Source organism: Platichthys flesus, chromosome 16 (assembly GCF_949316205.1).
Source record: "Platichthys flesus chromosome 16, fPlaFle2.1, whole genome shotgun sequence".
NCBI classification, from domain to species: domain Eukaryota; kingdom Metazoa; phylum Chordata; class Actinopteri; order Pleuronectiformes; family Pleuronectidae; genus Platichthys; species Platichthys flesus.
The window spans coordinates 20,083,658-20,104,147 of record NC_084960.1 but is presented as its reverse complement, the minus strand read 5'-3'; the positions used below and the strand labels follow the sequence as shown (position 1 = coordinate 20,104,147).

Here is a 20,490-nt window from a genome sequence, read left to right as displayed (position 1 = left end):
AGCGAAATGCTATACACACCTTGACCCAAGGAGCTCCACACAATACCATTTGGTGGGGGGTTGAACGACCTGCAAGTTTAAACACCAACTCTGAGTATAGGTGAAGATCCTAGAGAGATTTCATACCTGAAACCTCCCACAAGTCTTTAAGAACTAAAGAAGCCTCTTGGACGACCAGTGTAACATCTTCAAAAAAACAGAAGCAAGGCCAGTTGCCTATGTACGCAGGTACAATACCAGAAAACATAAGTTAGAGTCCTGTAGTCCCCTAAATTGTTCTCCAGTAAAGAAATGATAACCAACTGTGGTCTGCACGCATGGGTTAAAATCCAGTTTTTTCAGCAATAGTTTTCTTCTTCTTCTTGTGTCCACAGCCACTTGTCACCATTGTAACATGTCTCTTAAGAGCAGGAAAAGTTTCAATTTTAGGAGATAAATTTACCTCTGAATAGGACGAGGTGGCCGAGTGGTCAAGGCGATGGACTGCTAATCCATTGTGCTCTGCACGCGTGGGTTCGAATCCCATCCTTGTCGCAGTGAAGTTTACAAGACACAAAGTTCTACTCTAATTGACTGAATCAGCTTACTCTGCTGCTTGAGATTATTATCTCAAATGCTGTATATTGTCACGTGTACTGACAAAAACGCTAACCAGGTGCTCTGAATCTCTCACCAACTTGAAATGACAGATTAGAAACATATTATTGGGGAAAATATGAGCATTTAGTTAGTGTCTAAGTATGGTGATACGCCACCATGTGCTCTCAAGAAAAATGTCCTTCCTACTTGGCGGTGGCTCTATAACTCTCTGAACCATGCTGGAAGGATGGAACTGCATTTTTCTGTATAATATCAGTCCATGGCATAAAAACAAGGAAACCCATCTTGTTTTAGAAGGGGACTATATCAAACTGAATTACAGAACTTTCCCAATCAGACTAAAATCAAGATATTACAAATTTCCTGGAGAATGTGGGCATCGATCCCACTACTTCTCCCATGCTAAGCGAGCGCTCTACCATTTGAGCTAATTCCCCATCCGCAGAGCTCTCTGTAAATGACTTACTTGTCCAGTCTCCCCTGAGGGCCTGTGATGAGAGACTTCATTCATTTGTCAAGGCAATGTGATCCAGTCCAGGACAGAACAACATACACGCTGAAGAGGTTGCCATGATTTGCCACAGAAGCTATTCTTACACAGGGGGATTATCTCAAATGGTAGAGCACTCGCTTTGCATGTGAGAGGTAGTGGGATCGATGCCCACATTCTACACTATTGAACCCTTCATTCCCCTTTGTGAGTGACATCCATTGTCTTTGACCTTAAGATGAAACTTATCGACTGCAAACACGTGTGCATAGGCTTGCTGTGGTTTCTTGAAAACCTGTCACTTCTCTTTCCAGATCCTCTTTCAGTTTTAACTTATTAGTGGGAGGCTACAGGTATTTCCACTCTCTGGCCCTTTGCATATCTTGACATTGCGTGTAACCCTAATGACTCACACCATAGCGAAATGCTATACACACCTTGACCCAAGGAGCTCCACACAATACCATTTGGTGGTGGGTTAAACGACCTGCAAGTTTAAACACCAACTCTGAGTATAGGTGAAGATCCTAGAGAGATTTCATACCTGAAACCTCCCACAAGTCTTTAAGAACTAAAGAAGCCTCTTGGACGACCAGTGTAACATCTTCAAAAAAACAGAAGCAAGGCCAGTTGCCTATGTACGCAGGTACAATACCAGAAAACATAAGTTAGAGTCCTGTAGTCCCCTAAATTGTTCTCCAGTAAAGAAATGATAACCAACTGTGGTCTGCACGCATGGGTTAAAATCCAGTTTTTTCAGCAATAGTTTTCTTCTTCTTCTTGTGTCCACAGCCACTTGTCACCATTGTAACATGTATCTTAAGAGCAGGAAAAGTTTGAATTTTAGGAGATAAATTTACCTCTGAATAGGACGAGGTGGCCGAGTGGTCAAGGCGATGGACTGCTAATCCATTGTGCCCTGCACGCGTGGGATCGAATCCCATCCTTGTCGCAGTGAAGTTTACAAGACACAAAGTTCTGCTCTAATTGACTGAATCAGCTTACTCTGCTGCTTGAGATTATTATCTCAAATGCTGTATTCTCATCACGTGTACTGACAAAAACGCTAACCAGGTGCTCTGAATCTCTCACCAACTTAAAATGACAGATTAGAAACATATTATTGGGGAAAATATGAGCATTTAGTTAGTGCCTAAGTATGGTGATACGCCACCATGTGCTTTCAAGAAAAATGTCCTTCCTACTTGGCGGTGGCTCTATAACTCTCTAAACCATGCTGGAATGATGGAACTGCATTTTTCTGTATAATATCAGTCCATGGCATAAAAACAAGGAAACCCATCTTGTTTTAGAAGGGGACTATATCAAACTGAATTACAGAACTTTCCCAACCAGCCTAAAATCAAGATATTACAAATTTCCTTGAGAATGTGGGCATCGATCCCACTACTTCTCCCATGCTAAGCGAGCTCTCTACCATTTGAGCTAATTCCCCATCCGCAGCGCTCTCTGTAAATGACTTACTTGTCCAGTCTCCCCTGAGGGCCTGTGATGAGAGACTTCATTCATTTGTCTAGGCAATGTGATCCAGTCCAGGACAGAACAACATACACGCTGAAGAGGTTGCCATGATTTGCCACAGAAACTATTCTTACACAGGAGGATTAGCTCAAATGGTAGAGCACTCGCTTTGCATGTGAGAGGTAGTGGGATCGATGCCCACATTCTCCACTATTGAACCCTTAATTCCCCTTTGTGAGTGACATCCATTGTCTTCGACCTTAAGATGAAAGTTATCGGCTGCAAACACGTGTGCATAGGCTTGCTGTGGTTTCTTGAAAACCTGTCACTTCTCTTTCCAGATCCTCTTTCAGTTTTAACTTATTAGTGGGAGGCTACAGGTATTTCCACTCTTTGGCCCTTTGCATATCTTGACATTGCGTGTAACCCTAATGACTCACACCATAGCGAAATGCTATACACACCTTGACCCAAGGAGCTCCACACAATACCATTTGGTGGGGGGTTAAACGACCTGCAAGTTTAAACACCAACTCTGAGTATAGGTGAAGATCCTGGAGAGATTTCATACCTGAAACCTCCCACAAGTCTTTAAGAACTAAAGAAGCCTCTTGGACGACCAGTGTAACATCTTCAAAAAAACACAAGCAAGGCCAGTTGCCTATGTACGCAGGTACAATACCAGAAAACATAAATTAGAGTCCTGTAGTCCCCTAAATTGTTCTCCAGTAAAGAAATGATAACCAACTGTGGTCTGCATGCATGGGTTAAAATCCTGTTTTTTCAGCAATAGTTTTCTTCTTCTTCTTGTGTCCACAGCCACTTGTCAACATTGTAACATGTCTCTTAAGAGCAGGAAAAGTTTGAATTTTAGGAGATAAATTTACCTCTGAATAGGACGAGGTGGCCGAGTGGTCAAGGCGATGGACTGCTAATCCATTGTGCTCTGCACCCGTGGGATCGAATCCCACCCTTGTCGCAGTGAAGTTTCCAAGACACAAAGTTCTACTCTAATTGACTGAATCGGCTTATTCTGCTGCATGAGATTATTATCTCAAATGCTGTATTCTCGTCACGTGTACTGACAAAAACGCTAACCAGGTGCTCTGAATCTCTCACCAACTTGAAATGACAGATTAGAAACATATTATTGGGGAAAATATGAGCATTTACTTATTGTCTAAGTATGGTGATACGCCACCATGTGCTCTCAAGAAAAATGTCCTTCCTACTTGGCGGTGGCTCTATAACTCTCTGAACCATGCTGGAAGGATGGAACTGCATTTTTCTGTATAATATCAGTCCATGGCATAAAAACAGGGAAACCCATCTTGTTTTAGAAGGGGACTATATCAAACTGAATTACAGAACTTTCCCAACCAGACTAAAATCAAGATATTACAAATTTCCTGGAGAATGTGGGCATCGATCCCACTACTTCTCGCATGCTAAGTGAGCGCTCTACCATTTGAGCTAATTCCCCATCCGCAGAGCTCTCTGTAAATGACTTACTTGTCCAGTCTCCCCTGAGGGCCTGTGATGAGAGACTTCATTCATTTGTCTAGGCAATGTGATCCAGTCCAGGACAGAACAACATACACGCTGAAGAGGTTGCCATGATTTGCCACAGAAGCTAATCTTACACAGGGGTATTATCTCAAATGGTAGAGCGCTCGCTTTGCATGTGAGAGGTAGTGGGATCGATGCCCACATTCTACAATATTGAACCCTCCATTCCCCTTTGTGAGTGACATCCATTGTCTTCGACCTTAAGATGAAACTTATCGGCTGCAAACACGTGTGCATAGGCTTGCTGTGGTTTCTTGAAAACCTGTCACTTCTCTTTCCAGATCCTCTTTCAGTTTTAACTTTTTAGTGGGAGGCTACAGGTATTTCCACTCTCTGGCCCTTTGCATATCTTGACATTGCGTGTAACCCTAATGACTCACACCATAGCGAAATGCTATACACACCTTGACCCAAGGAGCTCCACAAAATACCATTTCATGGGGGGGTTAAACGACCTGCAAGTTTAAACACCAACTCTGAGTATAGGTGAAGATCCTAGAGAGATACATACCTGAAACCTCCCACAAGTCTTTTAGAACTAAAGAAGCCTCTTGGACGACCAGTGTAACATCTTCAAAAAAACACAAGCAAGGCCAGTTGCCTATGTACGCAGGTACAATACCAGAAAACATAAGTTAGAGTCCTGTAGTCCCCTAAATTGTTCTCCAGTAAAGAAATGATAACCAACTGTGGTCTGCACGCATGGGTTGAAATCCAGTTTTTTCAGCAATAGTTTTCTTCTTCTTCTTGTGTCCACAGTCACTTGTCACCATTGTAACATGTCTCTTAAGAGCAGGAAAAGTTTGAATTTTAGGAGATAAATTTACCTCTGAATAGGACGAGGTGGCCGAGTGGTCAAGGCGATGGACTGCTAATCCATTGTGCTCTGCACGCGTGGGTTCGAATCCCATCCTCGTCGCAGTGAAGTTTACAAGACACAAAGTGCTGCTCTAATTGACTGAATCAGTTTACTCTGCTGCTTGAGATTATTATCTCAAATGCTGTATTCTCATCACGTGTACTGACAGAAACGCTAACCAGGTGCTCTGAATCTCTCACCAACTTGAAATGACAGATTAGAAACATATTATTGGGGAAAATATGAGCATTTAGTTAGTGTCTAAGTATGGTGATACGCCACCATGTGCTCTCAAGAAAAATGTCCTTCCTACTTGGCGGTGGCTCTATAACTCTCTGAACCATGCTGGAAGGATGGAACTGCATTTTTCTGTATAATATCAGTCCATGGCATAAAAACAAGGAAACCCATCTTGTTTTAGAAGGGGACTATATCAAACTGAATTACAGAACTTTCCCAATCAGACTAAAATCAAGATATTACAAATTTCCTGGAGAATGTGGGCATCGATCCCACTACTTCTCCCATGCTAAGCGAGCTCTCTACCATTTGAGCTAATTCCCCATCCGCAGAGCTCTCTGTAAATGACTTACTTGTCCAGTCTCCCCTGAGGGCCTGTGATGAGAGACTTCATTCATTTGTCAAGGCAATGTGATCCAGTCCAGGACAGAACAACATACACGCTGAAGAGGTTGCCATGATTTGCCACAGAAGCTATTCTTACACAGGGGGATTATCTCAAATGGTAGAGCACTCGCGTTGCATGTGAGAGGTAGTGGGATCGATGCCCACATTCTCCACTATTGAACCCTTAATTCCCCTTTGTGAGTGACATCCATTGTCTTCGACCTTAAGATGAAACTTATCGGCTGCAAACACGTGTGCATAGGCTTGCTGTGGTTTCTTGAAAACCTGTCACTTCTCTTTCCAGATCCTCTTTCAGTTTTAACTTATTAGTGGGAGGCTACAGGTATTTCCACTCTCTGGCCCTTTGCATATCTTGACATTGCGTGTAACCCTAATGACTCACACCATAGCGAAATGCTATACACACCTTGACCCAAGGAGCTCCACACAATACCATTTGGTGGGGGGTTGAACGACCTGCAAGTTTAAACACCAACTCTGAGTATAGGTGAAGATCCTAGAGAGATTTCATACCTGAAACCTCCCACAAGTCTTTAAGAACTAAAGAAGCCTCTTGGACGACCAGTGTAACATCTTCAAAAAAACAGAAGCAAGGCCAGTTGCCTATGTACGCAGGTACAATACCAGAAAACATAAGTTAGAGTCCTGTAGTCCCCTAAATTGTTCTCCAGTAAAGAAATGATAACCAACTGTGGTCTGCACGCATGGGTTAAAATCCAGTTTTTTCAGCAATAGTTTTCTTCTTCTTCTTGTGTCCACAGCCACTTGTCACCATTGTAACATGTCTCTTAAGAGCAGGAAAAGTTTCAATTTTAGGAGATAAATTTACCTCTGAATAGGACGAGGTGGCCGAGTGGTCAAGGCGATGGACTGCTAATCCATTGTGCTCTGCACGCGTGGGTTCGAATCCCATCCTTGTCGCAGTGAAGTTTACAAGACACAAAGTTCTACTCTAATTGACTGAATCAGCTTACTCTGCTGCTTGAGATTATTATCTCAAATGCTGTATATTGTCACGTGTACTGACAAAAACGCTAACCAGGTGCTCTGAATCTCTCACCAACTTGAAATGACAGATTAGAAACATATTATTGGGGAAAATATGAGCATTTAGTTAGTGTCTAAGTATGGTGATACGCCACCATGTGCTCTCAAGAAAAATGTCCTTCCTACTTGGCGGTGGCTCTATAACTCTCTGAACCATGCTGGAAGGATGGAACTGCATTTTTCTGTATAATATCAGTCCATGGCATAAAAACAAGGAAACCCATCTTGTTTTAGAAGGGGACTATATCAAACTGAATTACAGAACTTTCCCAATCAGACTAAAATCAAGATATTACAAATTTCCTGGAGAATGTGGGCATCGATCCCACTACTTCTCCCATGCTAAGCGAGCGCTCTACCATTTGAGCTAATTCCCCATCCGCAGAGCTCTCTGTAAATGACTTACTTGTCCAGTCTCCCCTGAGGGCCTGTGATGAGAGACTTCATTCATTTGTCAAGGCAATGTGATCCAGTCCAGGACAGAACAACATACACGCTGAAGAGGTTGCCATGATTTGCCACAGAAGCTATTCTTACACAGGGGGATTATCTCAAATGGTAGAGCACTCGCTTTGCATGTGAGAGGTAGTGGGATCGATGCCCACATTCTACACTATTGAACCCTTCATTCCCCTTTGTGAGTGACATCCATTGTCTTTGACCTTAAGATGAAACTTATCGACTGCAAACACGTGTGCATAGGCTTGCTGTGGTTTCTTGAAAACCTGTCACTTCTCTTTCCAGATCCTCTTTCAGTTTTAACTTATTAGTGGGAGGCTACAGGTATTTCCACTCTCTGGCCCTTTGCATATCTTGACATTGCGTGTAACCCTAATGACTCACACCATAGCGAAATGCTATACACACCTTGACCCAAGGAGCTCCACACAATACCATTTGGTGGTGGGTTAAACGACCTGCAAGTTTAAACACCAACTCTGAGTATAGGTGAAGATCCTGGAGAGATTTCATACCTGAAACCTCCCACAAGTCTTTAAGAACTAAAGAAGCCTCTTGGACGACCAGTGTAACATCTTCAAAAAAACACAAGCAAGGCCAGTTGCCTATGTACGCAGGTACAATACCAGAAAACATAAATTAGAGTCCTGTAGTCCCCTAAATTGTTCTCCAGTAAAGAAATGATAACCAACTGTGGTCTGCATGCATGGGTTAAAATCCTGTTTTTTCAGCAATAGTTTTCTTCTTCTTCTTGTGTCCACAGCCACTTGTCAACATTGTAACATGTCTCTTAAGAGCAGGAAAAGTTTGAATTTTAGGAGATAAATTTACCTCTGAATAGGACGAGGTGGCCGAGTGGTCAAGGCGATGGACTGCTAATCCATTGTGCTCTGCACCCGTGGGATCGAATCCCACCCTTGTCGCAGTGAAGTTTCCAAGACACAAAGTTCTACTCTAATTGACTGAATCGGCTTATTCTGCTGCATGAGATTATTATCTCAAATGCTGTATTCTCGTCACGTGTACTGACAAAAACGCTAACCAGGTGCTCTGAATCTCTCACCAACTTGAAATGACAGATTAGAAACATATTATTGGGGAAAATATGAGCATTTACTTATTGTCTAAGTATGGTGATACGCCACCATGTGCTCTCAAGAAAAATGTCCTTCCTACTTGGCGGTGGCTCTATAACTCTCTGAACCATGCTGGAAGGATGGAACTGCATTTTTCTGTATAATATCAGTCCATGGCATAAAAACAGGGAAACCCATCTTGTTTTAGAAGGGGACTATATCAAACTGAATTACAGAACTTTCCCAACCAGACTAAAATCAAGATATTACAAATTTCCTGGAGAATGTGGGCATCGATCCCACTACTTCTCGCATGCTAAGTGAGCGCTCTACCATTTGAGCTAATTCCCCATCCGCAGAGCTCTCTGTAAATGACTTACTTGTCCAGTCTCCCCTGAGGGCCTGTGATGAGAGACTTCATTCATTTGTCTAGGCAATGTGATCCAGTCCAGGACAGAACAACATACACGCTGAAGAGGTTGCCATGATTTGCCACAGAAGCTAATCTTACACAGGGGTATTATCTCAAATGGTAGAGCGCTCGCTTTGCATGTGAGAGGTAGTGGGATCGATGCCCACATTCTACAATATTGAACCCTCCATTCCCCTTTGTGAGTGACATCCATTGTCTTCGACCTTAAGATGAAACTTATCGGCTGCAAACACGTGTGCATAGGCTTGCTGTGGTTTCTTGAAAACCTGTCACTTCTCTTTCCAGATCCTCTTTCAGTTTTAACTTTTTAGTGGGAGGCTACAGGTATTTCCACTCTCTGGCCCTTTGCATATCTTGACATTGCGTGTAACCCTAATGACTCACACCATAGCGAAATGCTATACACACCTTGACCCAAGGAGCTCCACAAAATACCATTTCATGGGGGGGTTAAACGACCTGCAAGTTTAAACACCAACTCTGAGTATAGGTGAAGATCCTAGAGAGATACATACCTGAAACCTCCCACAAGTCTTTTAGAACTAAAGAAGCCTCTTGGACGACCAGTGTAACATCTTCAAAAAAACACAAGCAAGGCCAGTTGCCTATGTACGCAGGTACAATACCAGAAAACATAAGTTAGAGTCCTGTAGTCCCCTAAATTGTTCTCCAGTAAAGAAATGATAACCAACTGTGGTCTGCACGCATGGGTTGAAATCCAGTTTTTTCAGCAATAGTTTTCTTCTTCTTCTTGTGTCCACAGTCACTTGTCACCATTGTAACATGTCTCTTAAGAGCAGGAAAAGTTTGAATTTTAGGAGATAAATTTACCTCTGAATAGGACGAGGTGGCCGAGTGGTCAAGGCGATGGACTGCTAATCCATTGTGCTCTGCACGCGTGGGTTCGAATCCCATCCTCGTCGCAGTGAAGTTTGCAAGACACAAAGTGCTGCTCTAATTGACTGAATCAGTTTACTCTGCTGCTTGAGATTATTATCTCAAATGCTGTATTCTCATCACGTGTACTGACAGAAACGCTAACCAGGTGCTCTGAATCTCTCACCAACTTGAAATGACAGATTAGAAACATATTATTGGGGAAAATATGAGCATTTAGTTAGTGTCTAAGTATGGTGATACGCCACCATGTGCTCTCAAGAAAAATGTCCTTCCTACTTGGCGGTGGCTCTATAACTCTCTGAACCATGCTGGAAGGATGGAACTGCATTTTTCTGTATAATATCAGTCCATGGCATAAAAACAAGGAAACCCATCTTGTTTTAGAAGGGGACTATATCAAACTGAATTACAGAACTTTCCCAATCAGACTAAAATCAAGATATTACAAATTTCCTGGAGAATGTGGGCATCGATCCCACTACTTCTCCCATGCTAAGCGAGCTCTCTACCATTTGAGCTAATTCCCCATCCGCAGAGCTCTCTGTAAATGACTTACTTGTCCAGTCTCCCCTGAGGGCCTGTGATGAGAGACTTCATTCATTTGTCAAGGCAATGTGATCCAGTCCAGGACAGAACAACATACACGCTGAAGAGGTTGCCATGATTTGCCACAGAAGCTATTCTTACACAGGGGGATTATCTCAAATGGTAGAGCACTCGCTTTGCATGTGAGAGGTAGTGGGATCAATGCCCACATTCTACACTATTGAACCCTTCATTCCCCTTTGTGAGTGACATCCATTGTCTTTGACCTTAAGATGAAACTTATCGGCTGCAAACACGTGTGCATAGGCTTGCTGTGGTTTCTTGAAAACCTGTCACTTCTCTTTCCAGATCCTCTTTCAGTTTTAACTTATTAGTGGGAGGCTACAGGTATTTCCACTCTCTGGCCCTTTGCATATCTTGACATTGCGTGTAACCCTAATGACTCACACCATAGCGAAATGCTATACACACCTTGACCCAAGGAGCTCCACACAATACCATTTGGTGGGGGGTTAAACGACCTGCAAGTTTAAACACCAACTCTGAGTATAGGTGAAGATCCTAGAGAGATTTCATACCTGAAACCTCCCACAAGTCTTTAAGAACTAAAGAAGCCTCTTGGACGACCAGTGTAACATCTTCAAAAAAACAGAAGCAAGGCCAGTTGCCTATGTACGCAGGTACAATACCAGAAAACATAAGTTAGAGTCCTGTAGTCCCCTAAATTGTTCTCCAGTAAAGAAATGATAACCAACTGTGGTCTGCACGCATGGGTTAAAATCCAGTTTTTTCAGCAATAGTTTTCTTCTTCTTCTTGTGTCCACAGCCACTTGTCACCATTGTAACATGTCTCTTAAGAGCAGGAAAAGTTTCAATTTTAGGAGATAAATTTACCTCTGAATAGGACGAGGTGGCCGAGTGGTCAAGGCGATGGACTGCTAATCCATTGTGCTCTGCACGCGTGGGATCGAATCCCATCCTTGTCGCAGTGAAGTTTACAAGACACAAAGTTCTACTCTAATTGACTGAATCAGCTTACTCTGCTGCTTGAGATTATTATCTCAAATGCTGTATATTGTCACGTGTACTGACAAAAACGCTAACCAGGTGCTCTGAATCTCTCACCAACTTAAAATGACAGATTAGAAACATATTATTGGGGAAAATATGAGCATTTAGTTAGTGCCTAAGTATGGTGATACGCCACCATGTGCTTTCAAGAAAAATGTCCTTCCTACTTGGCGGTGGCTCTATAACTCTCTGAACCATGCTGGAATGATGGAACTGCATTTTTCTGTATAATATCAGTCCATGGCATAAAAACAAGGAAACCCATCTTGTTTTAGAAGGGGACTATATCAAACTGAATTACAGAACTTTCCCAACCAGCCTAAAATCAAGATATTACAAATTTCCTTGAGAATGTGGGCATCGATCCCACTACTTCTCCCATGCTAAGCGAGCGCTCTACCATTTGAGCTAATTCCCCATCCGCAGAGCTCTCTGTAAATGACTTACTTGTCCAGTCTCCCCTGAGGGCCTGTGATGAGAGACTTCATTCATTTGTCAAGGCAATGTGATCCAGTCCAGGACAGAACAACATACACGCTGAAGAGGTTGCCATGATTTGCCACAGAAGCTATTCTTACACAGGGGGATTATCTCAAATGGTAGAGCACTCGCTTTGCATGTGAGAGGTAGTGGGATCAATGCCCACATTCTACACTATTGAACCCTTCATTCCCCTTTGTGAGTGACATCCATTGTCTTTGACCTTAAGATGAAACTTATCGGCTGCAAACACGTGTGCATAGGCTTGCTGTGGTTTCTTGAAAACCTGTCACTTCTCTTTCCAGATCCTCTTTCAGTTTTAACTTATTAGTGGGAGGCTACAGGTATTTCCACTCTCTGGCCCTTTGCATATCTTGACATTGCGTGTAACCCTAATGACTCACACCATAGCGAAATGCTATACACACCTTGACCCAAGGAGCTCCACACAATACCATTTGGTGGGGGGTTAAACGACCTGCAAGTTTAAACACCAACTCTGAGTATAGGTGAAGATCCTAGAGAGATTTCATACCTGAAACCTCCCACAAGTCTTTAAGAACTAAAGAAGCCTCTTGGACGACCAGTGTAACATCTTCAAAAAAACAGAAGCAAGGCCAGTTGCCTATGTACGCAGGTACAATACCAGAAAACATAAGTTAGAGTCCTGTAGTCCCCTAAATTGTTCTCCAGTAAAGAAATGATAACCAACTGTGGTCTGCACGCATGGGTTAAAATCCAGTTTTTTCAGCAATAGTTTTCTTCTTCTTCTTGTGTCCACAGCCACTTGTCACCATTGTAACATGTCTCTTAAGAGCAGGAAAAGTTTCAATTTTAGGAGATAAATTTACCTCTGAATAGGACGAGGTGGCCGAGTGGTCAAGGCGATGGACTGCTAATCCATTGTGCTCTGCACGCGTGGGATCGAATCCCATCCTTGTCGCAGTGAAGTTTACAAGACACAAAGTTCTACTCTAATTGACTGAATCAGCTTACTCTGCTGCTTGAGATTATTATCTCAAATGCTGTATATTGTCACGTGTACTGACAAAAACGCTAACCAGGTGCTCTGAATCTCTCACCAACTTAAAATGACAGATTAGAAACATATTATTGGGGAAAATATGAGCATTTAGTTAGTGCCTAAGTATGGTGATACGCCACCATGTGCTTTCAAGAAAAATGTCCTTCCTACTTGGCGGTGGCTCTATAACTCTCTGAACCATGCTGGAATGATGGAACTGCATTTTTCTGTATAATATCAGTCCATGGCATAAAAACAAGGAAACCCATCTTGTTTTAGAAGGGGACTATATCAAACTGAATTACAGAACTTTCCCAACCAGCCTAAAATCAAGATATTACAAATTTCCTTGAGAATGTGGGCATCGATCCCACTACTTCTCCCATGCTAAGCGAGCGCTCTACCATTTGAGCTAATTCCCCATCCGCAGCGCTCTCTGTAAATGACTTACTTGTCCAGTCTCCCCTGAGGGCCTGTGATGAGAGACTTCATTCATTTGTCTAGGCAATGTGATCCAGTCCAGGACAGAACAACATACACGCTGAAGAGGTTGCCATGATTTGCCACAGAAACTATTCTGACACAGGGGGATTAGCTCAAATGGTAGAGCGCTCGCTTTGCATGTGAGAGGTAATGGGATCGATGCCCACATTCTCCACTATTGAACCATTAATTCCCCTTTGTGAGTGACATCCATTGTCTTCGACCTTAAGATGAAACTTATCGGCTGCAAACACGTGTGCATAGGCTTGCTGTGGTTTCTTGAAAATCTGTCACTTCTCTTTCCAGATCCTCTTTCAGTTTTAACTTATTTGTGGGAGGCTACAGGTATTTCCACTCTCTGGCCCTTTGCATATCTTTACATTGCGTGTAACCCTAATGACTCACACCATAGCGAAATGCTATACACACCTTGACCCAAGGAGCTCCACACAATACCATTTGGTGGGGGGTTAAACGACCTGCAAGTTTAAACACCAACTCTGAGTATAGGTGAAGATCCTAGAGAGATTTCATACCTGAAACCTCCCACAAGTCTTTTAGAACTAAAGAAGCCTCTTGGACGACCAGTGTAACATCTTCAAAAAAACACAAGCAAGGCCAGTTGCCTATGTACGCAGGTACAATACCAGAAAACATAAGTTAGAGTCCTGTAGTCCCCTAAATTGTTCTCCAGTAAAGAAATGATAACCAACTGTGGTCTGCACGCATGGGTTAAAATCCAGTTTTTTCAGCAATAGTTTTCTTCTTCTTCTTGTGTCCACAGCCACTTGTCACCATTGTAACATGTCTCTTAAGAGCAGGAAAAGTTTCAATTTTAGGAGATAAATTTACCTCTGAATAGGACGAGGTGGCCGAGTGGTCAAGGCGATGGACTGCTAATCCATTGTGCTCTGCACACGTGGGTTCGAATCCCATCCTCGTCGCAGTGAAGTTTACAAGACACAAAGTTCTACTCTAATTGACTGAATCAGCTTACTCTGCTGCATGAGATTATTGTCTCAAATTCTGTATTCTCGTCACGTGTACTGACAAAAACGCTAACCAGGTGCTCTGAATCTCTCACCAACTTGAAATGACAGATTAGAAACATATTATTGGGGAAAATATCAGCATTTAGTTAGTGTCTAAGTATGGTGATACGCCACCATGTGCTCTCAAGAAAAATGTCCTTCCTACTTGGCGCTGGCTCTATAACTCTCTGAACCATGCTGGAAGGATGGAACTGCATTTTTCTGTATAATATCAGTCCATGGCATAAAAACAAGGAAACCCATCTTGTTTTAGAAGGGGACTATATCAAACTGAATTACAGAACTTTCCCAACCAGACTAAAATCAAGATATTACAAAATTCCTGGAGAATGTGGATATCGATCCCACTACTTCTCGCATGCTAAGCGAGCGCTCTACCATTTGAGCTAATTCCCCATCCGCAGAGCTCTCTGTAAATGACTTACTTGTCCAGTCTCCCCTGAGGGCCTGTGATGAGAGACTTCATTCATTTGTCTAGGCAATGTGATCCAGTCCAGGACAGAACAACATACACGCTGAAGAGGTTGCCATGATTTGCCACAGAAACTATTCTTACATAGGGGGATTAGCTCAAATGGTAGAGCGCTCGCTTTGCATGTGAGAGGTAGTGGGATCGATGCCCACATTCTCCACTAGAACCATTAATTCCCCTTTGTGAGTGACATCCATTGTCTTCGACCTTAAGATGAAACTTATCGGCTGCAAACACGTGTGCATAGGCTTGCTGTGGTTTCTTGAAAACCTGTCACTTCTCTTTCCAGATCCTCTTTCAGTTTTAACTTATTTGTGGGAGGCTACAGGTATTTCCACTCTCTGGCCCTTTGCATATCTTTACATTGCATGTAACCCTAATGACTCACACCATAGCGAAATGCTATACACACCTTGACCCAAGGAGCTCCACACAATACCATTTGGTGGGGGGTTAAACGACCTGCAAGTTTAAACACCAACTCTGAGTATAGGTGAAGATCCTAGAGAGATTTCATACCTGAAACCTCCCACAAGTATTTTAGAACTAAAGAAGCCTCTTGGACGACCAGTGTAACATCTTCAAAAAAACACAAGCAAGGCCAGTTGCCTATGTACGCAGGTACAATACCAGAAAACATAAGTTAGAGTCCTGTAGTCCCCTAAATTGTTCTCCAGTAAAGAAATGATAACCAACTGTGGTCTGCACGCATGGGTTAAAATCCAGTTTTTTCAGCAATAGTTTTCTTCTTCTTCTTGTGTCCACAGCCAATTGTCACCATTGTAACATGTCTCTTAAGAGCAGGAAAAGTTTCAATTTTAGGAGATAAATTTACCTCTGAATAGGACGAGGTGGCCGAGTGGTCAAGGCGATGGACTGCTAATCCATTGTGCTCTGCACGCGTGGGTTCGAATCCCATCCTTGTCGCAGTGAAGTTTACAAGACACAAAGTTCTACTCTAATTGACTGAATCAGCTTACTCTGCTGCTAGAGATTATTATCTCAAATGCTGTATATTGTCACGTGTACTGACAAAAACGCTAACCAGGTGCTCTGAATCTCTCACCAACTTGAAATGACAGATTAGAAACATATTATTGGGGAAAATATCAGCATTTAGTTAGTGTCTAAGTATGGTGATACGCCACCATGTGCTCTCAAGAAAAATGTCCTTCCTACTTGGCGCTGGCTCTATAACTCTCTGAACCATGCTGGAAGGATGGAACTGCATTTTTCTGTATAATATCAGTCCATGGCATAAAAACAAGGAAACCCATCTTGTTTTAGAAGGGGACTATATCAAACTGAATTACAGAACTTTCCCAACCAGACTAAAATCAAGATATTACAAAATTCCTGGAGAATGTGGGCATCGATCCCAGTACTTCTCGCATGCTAAGCGAGCTCTCTACCATTTGAGCTAATTCCCCATCCGCAGAGCTCTCTGTAAATGACTTACTTGTCCAGTCTCCCCTGAGGGCCTGTGATGAGAGACTTCATTCATTTGTCTAGGCAATGTGATCCAGTCCAGGACAGAACAACATACACGCTGAAGAGGTTGCCATGATTTGCCACAGAAACTATTCTTACACAGGGGGATTATCTCAAATGGTAGGGCGCTCGCTTTGCATGTGAGAGGTAGTGGGATCGATGCCCACATTCTCCACTATTGAACCATTAATTCCCCTTTGTGAGTGACATCCATTGTCTTCGACCTTAAGATGAAACTTATCGGCTGCAAACACGTGTGCATAGGCTTGCTGTGGTTTCTTGAAAATCTGTCACTTCTCTTTCCAGATCCTCTTTCAGTTTTAACTTATTTGTGGGAGGCTACAGGTATTTCCAGTCTCTGGCCCTTTGCATATCTTTACATTGCGTGTAACCCTAATGACTCACACCATAGCGAAATGCTATACACACCTTGACCCAAGGAGCTCCACACAATACCATTTGGTGGGGGGTTAAACGACCTGCAAGTTTAAACACCAACTCTGAGTATAGGTGAAGATCCTAGAGAGATTTCATACCTGAAACCTCCCACAAGTCTTTTAGAACTAAAGAAGCCTCTTGGACGACCAGCGTAACATCTTCAAAAAAACACAAGCAAGGCCAGTTGCCTATGTACGCAGGTACAATACCAGAAAACATAAGTTAGAGTCCTGTAGTCCCCTAAATTGTTCTCCAGTAAAGAAATGATAACCAACTGTGGTCTGCACGCATGGGTTAAAATCCAGTTTTTTCAGCAATAGTTTTCTTCTTCTTCTTGTGTCCACAGCCACTTGTCACCATTGTAACATGTCTCTTAAGAGCAGGAAAAGTTTCAATTTTAGGAGATAAATTTACCTCTGAATAGGACGAGGTGGCCGAGTGGTCAAGGCGATGGACTGCTAATCCATTGTGCTCTGCACACGTGGGTTCGAATCCCATCCTCGTCGCAGTGAAGTTTACAAGACACAAAGTTCTACTCTAATTGACTGAATCAGCTTACTCTGCTGCATGAGATTATTGTCTCAAATTCTGTATTCTCGTCACGTGTACTGACAAAAACGCTAACCAGGTGCTCTGAATCTCTCACCAACTTAAAATGACAGATTAGAAACATATTATTGGGGAAAATATGAGCATTTAGTTAGTGCCTAAGTATGGTGATACGCCACCATGTGCTTTCAAGAAAAATGTCCTTCCTACTTGGCGGTGGCTCTATAACTCTCTGAACCATGCTGGAATGATGGAACTGCATTTTTCTGTATAATATCAGTCCATGGCATAAAAACAAGGAAACCCATCTTGTTTTAGAAGGGGACTATATCAAACTGAATTACAGAACTTTCCCAACCAGCCTAAAATCAAGATATTACAAATTTCCTTGAGAATGTGGGCATCGATCCCACTACTTCTCCCATGCTAAGCGAGCTCTCTACCATTTGAGCTAATTCCCCATCCGCAGCGCTCTCTGTAAATGACTTACTTGTCCAGTCTCCCCTGAGGGCCTGTGATGAGAGACTTCATTCATTTGTCTAGGCAATGTGATCCAGTCCAGGACAGAACAACATACACGCTGAAGAGGTTGCCATGATTTGCCACAGAAACTATTCTTACACAGGAGGATTAGCTCAAATGGTAGAGCACTCGCTTTGCATGTGAGAGGTAGTGGGATCGATGCCCACATTCTCCACTATTGAACCCTTAATTCCCCTTTGTGAGTGACATCCATTGTCTTCGACCTTAAGATGAAAGTTATCGGCTGCAAACACGTGTGCATAGGCTTGCTGTGGTTTCTTGAAAACCTGTCACTTCTCTTTCCAGATCCTCTTTCAGTTTTAACTTATTAGTGGGAGGCTACAGGTATTTCCACTCTCTGGCCCTTTGCATATCTTGACATTGCGTGTAACCCTAATGACTCACACCATAGCGAAATATTATACACACCTTGACCCAAGGAGCTCCACACAATACCATTTGGTGGGGGGTTAAACGACCTGCAAGTTTAAACACCAACTCTGAGTATAGGTGAAGATCCTGGAGAGATTTCATACCTGAAACCTCCCACAAGTCTTTAAGAACTAAAGAAGCCTCTTGGACGACCAGTGTAACATCTTCAAAAAAACACAAGCAAGGCCAGTTGCCTATGTACGCAGGTACAATACCAGAAAACATAAATTAGAGTCCTGTAGTCCCCTAAATTGTTCTCCAGTAAAGAAATGATAACCAACTGTGGTCTGCATGCATGGGTTAAAATCCTGTTTTTTCAGCAATAGTTTTCTTCTTCTTCTTGTGTCCACAGCCACTTGTCAACATTGTAACATGTCTCTTAAGAGCAGGAAAAGTTTGAATTTTAGGAGATAAATTTACCTCTGAATAGGACGAGGTGGCCGAGTGGTCAAGGCGATGGACTGCTAATCCATTGTGCTCTGCACCCGTGGGATCGAATCCCACCCTTGTCGCAGTGAAGTTTCCAAGACACAAAGTTCTACTCTAATTGACTGAATCGGCTTATTCTGCTGCATGAGATTATTATCTCAAATGCTGTATTCTCGTCACGTGTACTGACAAAAACGCTAACCAGGTGCTCTGAATCTCTCACCAACTTGAAATGACAGATTAGAAACATATTATTGGGGAAAATATGAGCATTTACTTATTGTCTAAGTATGGTGATACGCCACCATGTGCTCTCAAGAAAAATGTCCTTCCTACTTGGCGGTGGCTCTATAACTCTCTGAACCATGCTGGAAGGATGGAACTGCATTTTTCTGTATAATATCAGTCCATGGCATAAAAACAGGGAAACCCATCTTGTTTTAGAAGGGGACTATATCAAACTGAATTACAGAACTTTCCCAACCAGACTAAAATCAAGATATTACAAATTTCCTGGAGAATGTGGGCATCGATCCCACTACTTCTCGCATGCTAAGTGAGCGCTCTACCATTTGAGCTAATTCCCCATCCGCAGAGCTCTCTGTAAATGACTTACTTGTCCAGTCTCCCCTGAGGGCCTGTGATGAGAGACTTCATTCATTTGTCTAGGCAATGTGATCCAGTCCAGGACAGAACAACATACATGCTGAAGAGGTTGCCATGATTTGCCACAGAAGCTAATCTTACACAGGGGTATTATCTCAAATGGTAGAGCGCTCGCTTTGCATGTGAGAGGTAGTGGGATCGATGCCCACATTCTACAATATTGAACCCTCCATTCCCCTTTGTGAGTGACATCCATTGTCTTCGACCTTAAGATGAAACTTATCGGCTGCAAACACGTGTGCATAGGCTTGCTGTGGTTTCTTGAAAACCTGTCACTTCTCTTTCCAGATCCTCTTTCAGTTTTAACTTTTTAGTGGGAGGCTACAGGTATTTCCACTCTCTGGCCCTTTGCATATCTTGACATTGCGTGTAACCCTAATGACTCACACCATAGCGAAATGCTATACACACCTTGACCCAAGGAGCTCCACAAAATACCATTTCATGGGGGGGTTAAACGACCTGCAAGTTTAAACACCAACTCTGAGTATAGGTGAAGATCCTAGAGAGATACATACCTGAAACCTCCCACAAGTCTTTTAGAACTAAAGAAGCCTCTTGGACGACCAGTGTAACATCTTCAAAAAAACACAAGCAAGGCCAGTTGCCTATGTACGCAGGTACAATACCAGAAAACATAAGTTAGAGTCCTGTAGTCCCCTAAATTGTTCTCCAGTAAAGAAATGATAACCAACTGTGGTCTGCACGCATGGGTTGAAATCCAGTTTTTTCAGCAATAGTTTTCTTCTTCTTCTTGTGTCCACAGTCACTTGTCACCATTGTAACATGTCTCTTAAGAGCAGGAAAAGTTTGAATTTTAGGAGATAAATTTACCTCTGAATAGGACGAGGTGGCCGAGTGGTCAAGGCGATGGACTGCTAATCCATTGTGCTCTGCACGCGTGGGTTCGAATCCCATCCTCGTCGCAGTGAAGTTTACAAGACACAAAGTGCTGCTCTAATTGACTGAATCAGTTTACTCTGCTGCTTGAGATTATTATCTCAAATGCTGTATTATCATCAGGTGTACTGACAGAAACGCTAACCAGGTGCTCTGAATCTCTCACCAACTTGAAATGACAGATTAGAAACATATTATTGGGGAAAATATGAGCATTTAGTTAGTGTCTAAGTATGGTGATACGCCACCATGTGCTCTCAAGAAAAATGTCCTTCCTACTTGGCGGTGGCTCTATAACTCTCTGAACCATGCTGGAAGGATGGAACTGCATTTTTCTGTATAATATCAGTCCATGGCATAAAAACAAGGAAA

General features: G+C 42.7%; 10 non-coding genes across 10 annotated transcripts; all 10 read left to right on the top strand.

The window, feature by feature from the left end:
- Positions 1–452: 452 nt before the first annotated feature.
- trnas-gcu (transfer RNA serine (anticodon GCU)) lies at positions 453–534 on the top strand. The gene has a single exon. It is a non-coding gene; the product is annotated as a tRNA-Ser (tRNA).
- A 4,444-nt stretch (positions 535–4,978) lies between these two features.
- On the top strand, positions 4,979–5,060 carry trnas-gcu (transfer RNA serine (anticodon GCU)). Its single transcript has one exon. It is a non-coding gene; the product is annotated as a tRNA-Ser (tRNA).
- Positions 5,061–6,487: 1,427 nt separating this feature from the next.
- On the top strand, positions 6,488–6,569 carry trnas-gcu (transfer RNA serine (anticodon GCU)). Its single transcript has one exon. It is a non-coding gene; the product is annotated as a tRNA-Ser (tRNA).
- Positions 6,570–9,504: 2,935 nt separating this feature from the next.
- trnas-gcu (transfer RNA serine (anticodon GCU)) lies at positions 9,505–9,586 on the top strand. The gene has a single exon. It is a non-coding gene; the product is annotated as a tRNA-Ser (tRNA).
- Positions 9,587–11,013: 1,427 nt separating this feature from the next.
- trnas-gcu (transfer RNA serine (anticodon GCU)) lies at positions 11,014–11,095 on the top strand. The gene has a single exon. It is a non-coding gene; the product is annotated as a tRNA-Ser (tRNA).
- A 1,426-nt stretch (positions 11,096–12,521) lies between these two features.
- On the top strand, positions 12,522–12,603 carry trnas-gcu (transfer RNA serine (anticodon GCU)). The gene has a single exon. It is a non-coding gene; the product is annotated as a tRNA-Ser (tRNA).
- A 1,426-nt stretch (positions 12,604–14,029) lies between these two features.
- trnas-gcu (transfer RNA serine (anticodon GCU)) lies at positions 14,030–14,111 on the top strand. Its single transcript has one exon. It is a non-coding gene; the product is annotated as a tRNA-Ser (tRNA).
- Positions 14,112–15,536: 1,425 nt separating this feature from the next.
- On the top strand, positions 15,537–15,618 carry trnas-gcu (transfer RNA serine (anticodon GCU)). Its single transcript has one exon. It is a non-coding gene; the product is annotated as a tRNA-Ser (tRNA).
- Positions 15,619–17,044: 1,426 nt separating this feature from the next.
- Positions 17,045–17,126, top strand: trnas-gcu (transfer RNA serine (anticodon GCU)). The gene has a single exon. It is a non-coding gene; the product is annotated as a tRNA-Ser (tRNA).
- A 2,936-nt stretch (positions 17,127–20,062) lies between these two features.
- Positions 20,063–20,144, top strand: trnas-gcu (transfer RNA serine (anticodon GCU)). The gene has a single exon. It is a non-coding gene; the product is annotated as a tRNA-Ser (tRNA).
- Positions 20,145–20,490: the final 346 nt, after the last annotated feature.